At 38.2% G+C, this 12982-nt stretch overlaps 1 protein-coding gene across 7 annotated transcripts in view; it reads left to right on the top strand.

Moving 5' to 3' along the window:
- ATXN1 (ataxin 1) overlaps positions 1-12982 on the top strand; it is a 267664-nt gene that overhangs the window by 78007 nt on the left and 176675 nt on the right. For all 7 annotated transcript variants that reach the window (XM_060774857.2, XM_060774859.2, XM_060774860.2 and 4 more), the window contains exon 4: positions 4050-4166. The gene's annotated coding sequence lies outside the window, so the exon portion shown is untranslated. The remainder of the gene's footprint in view (positions 1-4049; positions 4167-12982) is intronic.

Raw genomic sequence — 12982 nt, 5'->3', positions numbered from 1 at the left:
TAATTAAAAAAAACATTTGAATTAATGATCGTATGGTGTTATCTATATTTTTAGCTATGTTGTAGCTCTCCTCAAACCTTGAGAACACATGAAATAACAACAGCAGTCACCACTACCACTATTATTTACAAACTGACATGAAGCTTGCAAACGTCTATTCTAAATCATCTTGAAAACAAAGTGTCTAAGTATAAACTGCAGAGTAACTAGGGAGATTGAATAATCTGTACTCTAAATGTTTACATCATTGCATGCAATTTACTATTTGCAAGCCCTATTAGGTTGTAAAAGAGCTGTTACCAATTTTGTTTGGATTTACACAACTAATCTGTGCTCTCTCATTTGAAAAAAGGTTCCATTTAATGTCAGGTTTTTTTTATGGATTAAGTGTATTTATAAGATGCTCATATGTAACAAGAAGCCAGAATTTTGGTCTCTTATTTAGGAAGCTGTGTGCTGATACCCATAGCCAATTACTAGTGCTTGACTCTTTTTCCCTGGTTCAAGGAATTCCAAATGGGAAATTCTGTGACTTTTTCTTTTTTGCCTTCAGAAATGGAAAATTGGTGTAGCACTTGCAACTTTGCAAGAACATCTTTGGTTACTGCTATCACTTGGGAATTCAGAGCCTCATGAAAAATTCAGACAAATACCCTTTGAATTAAAAAAAATATGTGATCATGTAAGCTATGAAAAACCAGCTGAAGTTTTCTTTTAACTTGAATAAGTGAATATGTAGAATAATATAATTCATCTTGAAGAAGTGTAATGTGATCTGCTACTATTTATTACGGTGATATGTTATATCTAGAATTTCCATTTTGTGTTTATGGATGTCTACAAATATGCGGTTTGATAGGTTTCTACTATGTTCTTGAAGAAGCAAGGGTGTACTAAAGAAGAAGCAGGTTGTTGCCTTTGGGAAATTATTTACTGATTTATTTTATGAAGTACTATTTCACTTAGGCCTCGTATAAACTGACCATTTAATGTAGTTTTCAACCAGTAGTGAAGAACGTGCTTTGTGTTGCTTTTAACAACACAAAGTGCTTTCGCTGTGCAGATGGAATCCTTGAACCCCTTTGAGGCCAGGATTGTACAAACAACAGAGTTTGCTGCACATTAAGGGACTTATTTTGTATGCTTTTATGGGAGCTTGTTGTCTGGTTGCTACAGGTTGAAGTAGCTTTAAACTACATTAAATGGTTAGTGTAGATTACGCCTTATTTAGATGCCACTGCTATGCAGTAAATCTGCTCAGAATAACTCACAAATACTAACATTCTATCAAATTCAGTAAATTAAAAAAAATCTTACAATGATTGTAATTACCCTAAACTTGAGAAAACTAAAAATTATAAACATAGCATTAATTAAATGTTACTTTGGAAGACTCAGTATTTTATTGTATAACATATATAGGTGATAGATCCAACCTGTTGATTTGGTTATACTCCCCATGAAGACTTATGCAGTTTGAATTTGTTCCTCTTTTCAGCAGTGGACTTGAGTGTCTGCCACTGGAAGAGTCAGTTCTTATTTTGCATCATGATATTGCCATTCCACAAAGCACGAAGTTAACATCAATTTAGCAGTGTAGGAATTGTTACAAGTAATTTAGCATCTACTCATTCTTGATCTGGAGAAACCAAACTCTACTCCAGATACTATCATCATCATATTTATATCCCATTTTTTCCTATTTTGGGATGAGTTATAATAGGTTAAAAAAAATCGTAAAACCAACAGGATAAAAAAGTTTAACAGTCATCAAACCATTATAAAATTTGAAATCACTTAAAAGAAATGTAAACAACAAATAAAAATCCACCCCATTACACATAAATCATTTTTCAAAGGCTTACTAAAATAAAAAGGCTTTTACCTATTTTCAGAATGATGGTAAGAAAGTACCAGCCTAGACACTCTGTGCAGGGCATTATATAGATCCTGGGAGCAACCACTGAGAAAGCTGCCTCCTATACTCCCACCAAATGTGCTTGTGAGTATGGCAGGAGACCGGCAGGCCTCCTCAGCAGTTCACAAAACATGGGCAAATTCATGTGGGAGAGTACAGTCAGTTGCATGACCTGGACCTAGGACTTTAGATGATTATCATCAGCACATTGAATTCTGCCCAGAAATGAATACCTGCCAGTAGAGCTGTTGCAATTAGAAGGTTGTGTGCTCCAATTAACAATCTGGCTACAGATTGTTTCAAGATGTAAGATTTACAATCCTAAAAGCCAGAGTACCAAGCTGGTAAATGCATCTAATAAAGTGGACTCAGTCTTGTAAAAGCTTCTATTTCCTTGTTTTTCTTCTTAGATGGTAACAGCCTAAAATGGCCATCATAATCACAATCACTATAATCATCATCATCATCATCATCATCATCATCAATAAATTAGTCGTAAATCTCTACCCCAAAAGTGTTCCTCCTTGAAATTTGTTTGATATGACTCAGGATTGAAGGAATCAATACAACCTACCCATGTATGGATTCTGTGTGCACAGATTCTACTTTTGCTTGAAAATATTCATAAGTAAATATAGTAAACCATGGTTTTATATGAGTCATTTTCCTGTACCATTGTATATAATGAAATGATCTGCTTGATGACATAGGTTTTCCTGGATGAACAGTATTTCACCCATGTTTTAATTATAATGTATTATACCTTGTTCTTAACAATATAATATAATATAAAATATACCACGAGTGCTATTTAGATTAGAAAGATGATAACATTGAATCAATAAATTAGATAACAAATAAAAGAAAAGTTAGTTCACACTACTAGTTCTAGTTGTCATGCACTCCATGTAGCCACAGTAGTCTGTGAAGTGTAATTCAGGGAACACAAATCCTTATCACCAGGCTAGATAGTTCATAACTGTCATCTCTCCTTTTGATAAGGATTAAAAGAAACATTGTGGTGAATAACAATGCTGGCATATCTTCTGCACCAGTTCCATAGCTGCTCTTCTTGTTATTGTGTACCTTCAAGTCATTTCCAACAAATGGTGACCCTCAGGCAAACCTGTAACAGCTATTCTAACTGTTAATAAAGTTCTTGATGCACTCCCTACCATCATTTGGAGCACATGTTGTAGAGCAGGCATGAACAAACCGGCTGTTAAGAATTGCAGGAGTTGGGAGTCCAGAACACCTGGAGGACCAGCGTTTGCCCATGCCTGTTGTAGAGTCTGGACTTTTAACCTGATGGTGATTATCAATTTTTTTTTCAAGTTCCACTATGTCACATTTACACTAAAAAGCTAAAAACAAAACAAAAACCTTTTGCAGATTGCATCCATGTTAAAATTGGAGCATTAATAACATTTACTTTAATCTTAGATTGTTTTTAATTCCACATTACATTGCTGGAGTAAAAAAAAAGTGATACAAGTGATACAAAGTGGGGGGGATCTTTTCTGTCATCCCCCCCCCCAATTTCAAAATTGGCAGAGGAGAAAACATCTGCATGAATTTTGAAAAACCCATTTCTCATCTTCCCATCCACTGAAAGGTCAATGTAAAGAAAATAGAACCGAGGTTCATGCTAAAATTATTTTTTAAAGTGGCCTTTTAGGAGTTGTTGAATGCAGTTGAAGGACTGAGAGTGAGGATTATTTTTTCCGCCAGTTGATTGGACAGCAAAAATATTCTAACTCATTTGATTTTCTTCCTAGTAACTACAGCATCCATTTTTTTCTTACCTTGATGATTATTTGTCCTGATTTCTCCATGGTTATTGCTAGTATTTCTGTTTTCATATTCTGTATAATCAACAGTTGATCTCAAGTTCATCTTCAAAGAACTTTCACAGCTAAGGTAGCAGAAAGCTTATATTTAAAAAATGTGTCGGTTACAGTGATAATAAAAAGTTCAGCCCACAAAAATGACCACCTATTCTTCTTACTGCTTGCAAAACCAGCTTACTAACATTATCAGCAACATGATAGACGGCCCAGGGATTTTCCCCACCAGCCACTTGAAGTGACATTTCCCTTCTAAATATTTCCTGTTTTGTTTTTAATTGTAGCATCCTGGAGCACAATGAAAGAGCTTTAATGCACAGACTTCAAGTAAAAAGTGCTGCAGCAACAAGGACAGGGCGAAAACCGTACCATTGCACCTGGGAACACTCCTATCATTTGAAGTAAGTGAATATAAAGCAGTTTGGATGTAAGGGGGATTATAGCTAATCTGTGTTTTGATTTGGTTTTGTGTCTGAAGAAGTTCATTGATATTTCTTCTCATGCCTGCAAAGAGATTACTGGCAGGGTTAGATTTGACATGATGGTTGCCGACTTCTCAATGTTCATTGGAGCTTTCCCAGTCATATAAAGATATGAGGAAGTAGCTCTGTTTTCAACAGAACAGTGGTGCATAGGCAGGTGGTTCTAACCACTCCATTGGACACAGCTTATTTATTTGTGATATGCACCTCTAGTCACTTTATTCTTTAGCTTCTGTCAACTCATCTGGAAAAAGAGCACTTGGAGGAAGACTACAAGGAGGTAAGTTGTGTCCTGCTTTTTTTGCTATAGGCTGAGCATCCCAGATCCAAAATGCTTGGGGCCAGATGTTCCACATTTAGGATTTTCCCCCTGGATTTGGGAATACTTCCATAGACATATTGAGATATCTTAAAGATGGAATCCAAATCCACACACAGAATTAATTTATGTTTCACCTTACCTTATACATGTAGTCTGATGATAATATTATGCAAAATATTTTGTTAATGGGTTGTTGTAGGTTTTTCCGGGCTATATGGCCATGTTCTGGAGGCAATTTTTGTTAATAATTTTGTTAATATTTTGTTAATAATTATGTGCATGAAATCATGTTTACATACCTTGAGCCATGGAGCCCTCGGTGGCGCAGTGGGTTAAATCCCCGTGCCGGCAGGACTGAAGACCGACAGGTCGCAGGTTCGAATCCGGGGAGAGGCGGATGAGCTCCCTCTATCAACGCCAGCTCCTCATGCAGGGACATGAGAAGCCTCCCACAAGGATGATAAAACATCAAATCATCTGGGCATCCCCTGGGCAATGTCCTTGCAGACTGCCAATTCTCTCACACCAGAAGCGACTTGCAGTTTCTCAAGTCGCTCCTGACACAACAAAACAACAACAACAAAAACAAACCTTGAGCCATCAGAAAGCAGAAATTTCACTGTCTCAGCCACCCATGTGGATGATTTTGGATTTGGATTATTTCAGAATTATGGGTAAGGGATGTTCAACCTGTATACAAATTGGACTCCAATTTTCTCTGCTTTGAAACTGGTGTTCAGAACAGGATATGGAGACCAGAAGCTTCCATATGTCCCCTTTGAGCTTGATTCAGAAATACGTTAGTAGTTTGGGGAGCAACGGGAAAGATCTGACATTTATATCTTGATTTTAATTCTAGTGAGTTTTTAAAAGAAATCTGACACATGCCATTTCTTACAAGCCAGAAGTTACCTTGTTGTTCTGGCTAATTTGTGCCATAGATGGTGTGTGAAGGCAGGCTGTAGAATTTATAGAAAAATGGAATGAAAAACCAACTACTTTAATCTTTCAATTCTAAAACTCACTTTCCCCCCATATAAGCATCTCAAAAAACGGGCTTGTCTAAGAATTTGGCTGACATATATACTTTTGTTCTATTGGTGGCACTGCCATTAGTGTGTATTTTACATTGGTTTGATTTGGTGCACTTGGGCAGAACTTGATGCACCATGACACTGCTTTACAGAACTCTTGTGCCAATGTAGCAGTGTTTGAGAAGCTTCCTCATAAATATGCCTTTTGTGTTTTGTATACTTGCTGTATTTTATTTCACTGATGTTTTGGAAAGAGGGAGCTGTTCCACTGAATGTGTCCTCTTGTGTCTTGCAGTAGCTGAGCCTACGATTGAGGTTATATGTATATACATTAAATAATTTCATATTCACTCTATATTTATTGCTTCCCCTGCTTCCCTTTGTTTCTTCTTGTTATTTTTGTTGTATTCAGCCTTTTTAAAAAATTCAGCTTTAGATTGGAAGTCCTTCAGGGCTGGAATCCATCCTCTTGCACACTGTACAGAACCACATACATGGATGACATTCTTATTAATTCATTTAGGATAATAGGCTATCAATAAAAGGACATGTCTGCCAAAGAAGTAATATGTCCACAAACCTACATAGTTGAATGTGTGTTTCATCTTTTATCTGTGTTGAACTATTTAGTAAAATAGTTTTTTAGAACTCTTCTTCAGGGAAGAGGATAAGCAAAACATCTGCATGTAGTGAGAGACGGAGCTGGTTATTAAACAAGATAAGGCGATGAGGACTTAATAGTAATGCACAAAACTGTCAAATAGTTACTTCAGACTTTTGCATTCAGAAGTTTCATTTCCAGCCTAGAATATGAAACCTCTGATTCAAAAGGCCTGAAGTGTATAATTAGATGCAATATAAGAATTACTATTCTGGCTCTGATCTCTGGTAAGCCTTTTTGTAACCCAGCTGCTTACAATTTAGGCCTTTGTATAATTGTTTGGAGGAGAATGCCTAAAGGGTACTTTGCTTAGTAATGCAAGTGTTAAGAGTTCTGAGATTTCAGTGAAAACTGAGAGTTTGAAATTGCATGTTGTTGTCCAGTTGTGTTGCTACTGTAATCAGTTTATTGAAATATCAATATTCTTTCACAATTTGCAATTGTCATTGTTAGCGTTCCTAATTTGGTTAATGTAGTTGTGTTCATGACAGAGGTTTTAAACTGCAATGATTAAAACAAAATAGAGTACCCTTTCTGCCCTGTGACTACGAATGACACTGGGATATTTGAATAGTAATATAATTAGGAGCTGCGTAACTCACACTGCATTGTGCTATTTTTGTTTTGTAATTAAAAAAACAAGAAAAGAAACGCTTTATGAATTGTAATGAAAGGCATCACCCATTTCATTATCTTCATTTTCCAGCCCTTTATCTTTCACATCATAAAACATTGGGAATCTCTGTAGAGGAATGGCAGATCGGCCATGTCTAAAGATCTTCCTTTCATGTTACTTTACCATTAGTCCTGGCAAAAGAGATGAAGTAATTATACATAGTTGATGTCCCACATGATGACCTCTCAGCTGCATCTCTAGTGACGCCACCACTCCACCAGCCCCACAATGTATCGGTCTGCCATTTGGTCTCTTTAATTTGTGCTAGGGAGGGAGGGAGGGGGGTGGATATTTACTCCTGATTGATTTGGGTTTACCTGAGGCATCATTTGGATGTCTCAGGTAAACCCGTAACAGGTAATGCATTTTGACCTGTCTGGAAGGGCCCTCATACAATCCAGTCCAAGCAGATAATCTGGGATCAGATCTTGGGATGTAGGGCAGTGTCAATCCAGCTGTAGAGATTTGCTATGAAGCAGTCAACTGTCCCAGCCTCTTGTTTTACAAAGCATCCACGACTATGATCCGTGATCCTCTGGCTCCTGTGATCTTTATTAAGAAATAACAATCACTAAAGTGATTGCCCCCACTACTTACTTTGCACATTTCCACAGTTGTACATAAACTTCATTCTTTGGTATGAACATAGAAATATTGGAAATCACTGAGGAGTACCATACAACACGTTTGCTACCTTTGTAGTTTAGGACTAACATTTTTAATTAATAGAAATCATGCTCTGTTGAAAGTGTGATCAAGAGGTTGCTAAGCAAGGTTTCTACAGGCTGTTTATTGACTCAATAAGATGCCCATTTAGCTCAAAAATCAATCAGTCAGTTGACCCTCAATATCTGATCACAGACAGATATTACATGAAGCTAAGAATTTCCTTGCAGCTCACTTTTTAAAATGGCATTATTATACAAACATGTTTTGAATGTCAGAAACAAAATGAGGGCTTCCAAGTCTTGTTCTTTAGCCTAGCTAGAATCTAAATGTATAAACGTATTCACACAATTTAGCACTTGGTATATCACCACCTTTAAAAACTAACCTTTTCATTTACCACAGGACATGGGTAGTTCTACATAAGGGTTTGGCTTCTTCTCCCATTTAGGCTAACCTTAGAATCCTCTCTCTATAAAAAGCCAACATTTGTATGTATGTTTGTTGGTTAATTGGTTTGTACTGCAAAGGCTCCTATGTGGCTTGATGGATCTGGATTAAACATGTCACACATTATCCAACTTAAAATAATGGAGGGGTTTGAACTGAAAAAAATCAGAGCTGGAGGAAAGAAAAGGAACAAGGCAAAGGAAGACGGAAGCAGGGCAGGGAGAAGAAAAAGGAGAAAATGAAAGAAGGTAAGGCAAAAAGCTATTGGAGGTGGGGGAAATAGATTGAAAGAGAAAGGAAGAGAAGAAAGGACAGATTAATGAAGGGAGCAAACATTACCTCAGTTGTCCTTTACATGTTTTGTTAAGGAAAGGAATGTAGTTGCACCTTTGACATTAATTGAGGGAAAGAACTCAATAGCAAAAGATTGTGTAGATTTACCATAAGTCTGCTTCATAGGATGTCAGATTAGATTAAGTTGATGAACGCTTATATTGGCAGCTTTTTTCACAGTCTCAAAGTGATAGAAGAACTCTTTCTATGCTGATCAAGGCTAACATGACTAGGTCTTTGTTTGAATTCTACAAAATATTTTACTAAGAGATATTTGTATTGGAATAACAATCTTGGGTTGTTGTAGGTTTTTCGGGTTGTATGGCCATGTTCTAGAACGTCTCTCCTGACGTTTCGCCTGCCTCTGTGACAAGCATCCTCAGAGGTTGTGAGGTTTGTTGGGAACTGTAAAGTTGGGTTTATATATCTGTGGAAGGTCCAGGGTGGGAGAAAGAACTCTTGTCTGTTGGAGCTAGGCGTGAATGTTTCAATTGGCCACCTTGATTAGCATTTGATGGCCTGACAGTTTTAGGTGTGGCTTGTTACTGCCTGGGAAATTTCCTTGTTGAGAGGTGACTAGGTGTTTCTGATAGTTTCCTGGCTGGAGTTTCCCTGTGTTTGAGTTTTGTTTTTATAAACTGTTTTAGAGGGGTTTTTTTTTAGTACTGGTAGCCAGATTTTGTTTATTTTCATGATTTGCTCCTTCTGTTGAAATTGTCCACATGCTTGTGGATTTCAATGGCTTCTCTGTGTTGCCTGACATGGTAGTTGTGAGAATGGTCTAGCATTTCTGTGTTCTCAATGCAGTTCGATACTACTTTAGCAGTAACGGCTGAGTGATATGGAATCATGGTTTGGAGAGGCACCAGCACACTTTGGCAGAGGAGGTAAAGGCTTTGTAAAGCTACAGCACCCATGATTCCATAGGATTGAGTCTTGGCAGTTCAAGTGGTGTCAAACTGCGTTAATTCCATAGTGTAGATGTACTCTTAGTTGTATCAAGCTATTTGTTTGACTAATTTCTTTTGTGGGAGGGGTCATGGGAACATACAGTTTTTACAATCCTATAATATATGTTTTTGGAGTGGTATAGAGAACAGAGACAATTATGATGATGAGAAATAATAGAATGCCAAGTACTATTTATTAAGTTTCATTCTCTGTGTGCATTTTTATATGTATATGACTGTAATGTCCCAAATGAATGGATGCTTGCAGAATCCACAGATTTTTATTACGTTTCCAAATATTTTTTCATGGACACAGATGGACAAAATGTACTGTTTTATAGATTTAAACATTTGGGGAATTAATAATAGGTTTATTTTTCTTTCAAGTGTTCACAGTGCATTTCTCTTTTGTCGTTCCAACTTAGTTCTTCTGGCACATTCAGTTTCGTTCCCAGAGGAAGCTGTTACAACTCACGAATCCACTGCTGTGATGTTTGGAGTATCTCAATATAATATAAAAAGGGTATTAGATGGTGAAGAAATGTCGATGTTTCCAGCATACTTTAATGGGGCATGCTTTATTTAGCAAGGCAGTTGGTCCTCATCAGTTATCCCTGGTACTATTTTGAGAAATTATAAAATCCTGAAATGCACCTATGGTATTAGCACTTGAGAAGCAGAGAGGAGATTTGGAGAAATATATTCTCACATTGCCATTAATGTGGAATAGTGTTTGATACACTATATAATAGTATGGTGATATTATTCACTAGTTGTGCCTTGCTCCTGCAGCTGCACAGTAGGTCTTGTTAATGTGTGAAGGTGACTGATAAGTGCTCTGCAAGTGTTTACATGACCACCAAGAGAGGGAGGGGGAGAGATTGTTCATCCTTGTATTTTACCACTGGCTGCTTCTGATGGTGTTTTACAGGGGGTCACAGAACCTGCCTGTGTGTGTCTGTTTTTCTGGGAATATGTCATTAGATAAGCTTTAGCTATGGATTTTACTTAGCATTCAGCCTACGTGTAATAGTAGATGATTTGGAAGCCGAAGTAGCATTTGTCTACTCTGCCTATTACTGCAGAAGGTGAAGTGTTTTGACATATGTTCTCCCCAAAACTCTGGAAGGTTTCCAAACATTTCTTAAATCTGCATGCGTAGTCTATCAAAAAGGGTGCATGAGCAAAGACAACAGATTTCTTACTCTCACATTTTTAAGGCTATTTATCATAGTTCTTGAACAAAATAGTCACTGTTACAATGAATTTATCTGTTTTTAATATATTTAATTAACAATGCTAACTGTATTGCTGAATATATATATTTAAAACTATATCTATAGTGGTTAGGGAGCTAGCTCCTCCCTACCTAGTACTAGAAATGGAAAAGTATAGCAGTCATTCAATTAGATTGGATTGTGTGGTCTGATATGTACCCAGACCGAAGACGCTTCAGTGGCAGTTGCAAAACCCTGAAGCAAGTTACAGGGCCAACTAAATTAGAGCTTTGAGCTTAGTAATTATAGAAGCTTGTTTAGCCTATCCATGGAATTTTATCCACGTCATATTTTATCTTGTGTGTATGTTCCTTCCACAGTTTGAAAGCAATTTATGCTCTACATCAGGGGTCCACAAACTTTTTAAACAGAGGGCCAGGTCACGGCCCCTCAAACTGTTGGAGGGCCGGATTATAATTTGAAAAAAACATGAATGAATTCCTATGCACACTGCACGTATCTTATTTGTAGTGCAAAAACCACTTAAAAACAAAACAATAATTAAAATGAAGAACAATTTTTACAAATATAAATTTATTAGTATTTCAATGGGAAGTGTGGGCCTGCTTTTGGCTGATGAGATAGCATTGTTGTTGTTGTTCTGTGCTTTCAAGTCATTACAAACTTAGGTTGACCCTAAGCGAGGGCCGGGTAAATGACCTTGGAGGGCCGCATTCGGCCCCCGGGCCTTAGTTTGAGGACCCCTGCTCTACATCCTACAAGAAGCCTTCCTTCAGGAAAAGCAAGAAACTGTTCTTCCTCCTTAAAAAGATAGACATGAAGTTCTGGCATTAAAATAGTAGTCACATTGGGTAGTCCAGGCATAATACCAATCCATGATGCCTCAGTTTTGTGTTCTTCCTCAAGCATTGTGAGTTCACTCTTCCTCCTTCTGGTTGGAGGTTTACCAGAATTTCCGAATTTCAGGCCAAAAGCTGACTATGTTTTGCCTCAAACCAGAAAAGGAAAGAGCGAATTGCCCTGGGAGAAGGAGGAGGAGGAAGAAATGCATAGGCTTGAGGACCCATTCATGTTGTATAAAATCATGGGTTGTTGATAAACTGAACCTACAGATTTGGCAAACTGAGTAATATTCATTCATGAAACAGTGACTCATTACTGCTTCCCACTTTTCTTTTAAAATGATGTGGAAGAAGATATTTTAAAACAAGCCAGCATTTACCATATTGGCAATGGCAGTTAAAATAAGTTCCTTATTTTATTAAATTCTTTTTACATATTGATGCCAATCCAGGATGGGCAGCATACAGCCTATGAGTCATGTATAGTTCTTGAAAACCTTTTATGCATCTCCCATGAATTGGCCACCATGCCACCAATATTTCACTAACAAAAATACCATTTTCATTTCTTTTAAAAACAAATTCTATCAGTCTTCCATTCTGTGGTATCCAAGGACGTTTTTGCAATGTCTTGCACCATTCATCAGTTTAGAGTTGCTGAATTTTGGTGGGGAGCAGTGACAGCAAGTGGTTGACCTGACTCTTCAAAGATAGCGGAGGGGTTGGGGCAGTGCAACAACATCCTGCAATTTTTATCCATCTTCTGGGTCAAGGGTTGGAACCGTGGTTCTCCAGTTGCTAATCCTTGCCTATGCTGGCTAGAACTACTGGGATTTTGCATTCAGTAAAATATGATTCCTGTTCCAAATCTAAGCCAAGTACTGTTTGTTCAGGGAGGTAGAATGTTTTTTAGACAGCCATTCTAATTAAGAGCCGCTGCAAACTAGTCTCCTGCGGGAGCAAACTGTGCCAGCACGTCCCTGACGTCATGAGACTGCGCCTCTCTCCCCGTTCCTTTCTCCGCCTCTTTCTCCGTGCCAGAGTGGTTTTTCCTTTGCTAGGGCAGCATTGCCAGCATACTCTCGTTGTTGAATTCTTAGAGCCGTAGCAAACTACTGAAAGCGAGAGCGAGCTTGTGCTCGAGCTCGCTCCGAAGCCCCGCCTTTTTTTCCCCGAGGCTGCTCTCTCTCTTGCTAGTGTGCCTGTTTTCCCTTGCTAGGGAAGCGATGCGAGTGTACTCTCGCAGTTGGCAGAATTGAACTGTGAGCGTACGCTCGCATCCCTGCCCTCTGCAATGGAAAACAGGCACGCTAGCAAAAGAGAGAGCAGCCTCGGGGTAAAAAAGGCGGGGCTTCGGAGCGAGCTCGAGCACAAGCTTCCTGTAGTTTGCTGCGGCACGAGCGTATGCTCGCAACGCTGCCCTAGCAAAGGGAAATAGGCGGAGAAAGAGGCGGAGCATCGCTCATGCTGGCTTAGTTTGCTCTCGCAAAATCCTAGTTTGCTATGGCTCTAAGAATGAGAAAGTTTGCTAGCGTCCTTTGCATACCTAATATGTATCTAACA

The sequence above is a fragment of the Anolis sagrei genome, chromosome 4 (genome assembly GCF_037176765.1).
Source record: "Anolis sagrei isolate rAnoSag1 chromosome 4, rAnoSag1.mat, whole genome shotgun sequence".
Taxonomy (NCBI): domain Eukaryota; kingdom Metazoa; phylum Chordata; class Lepidosauria; order Squamata; family Dactyloidae; genus Anolis; species Anolis sagrei.
Note: the sequence above shows the minus strand (reverse complement) of the source record. Positions and strands in the feature narration are given on the sequence as shown.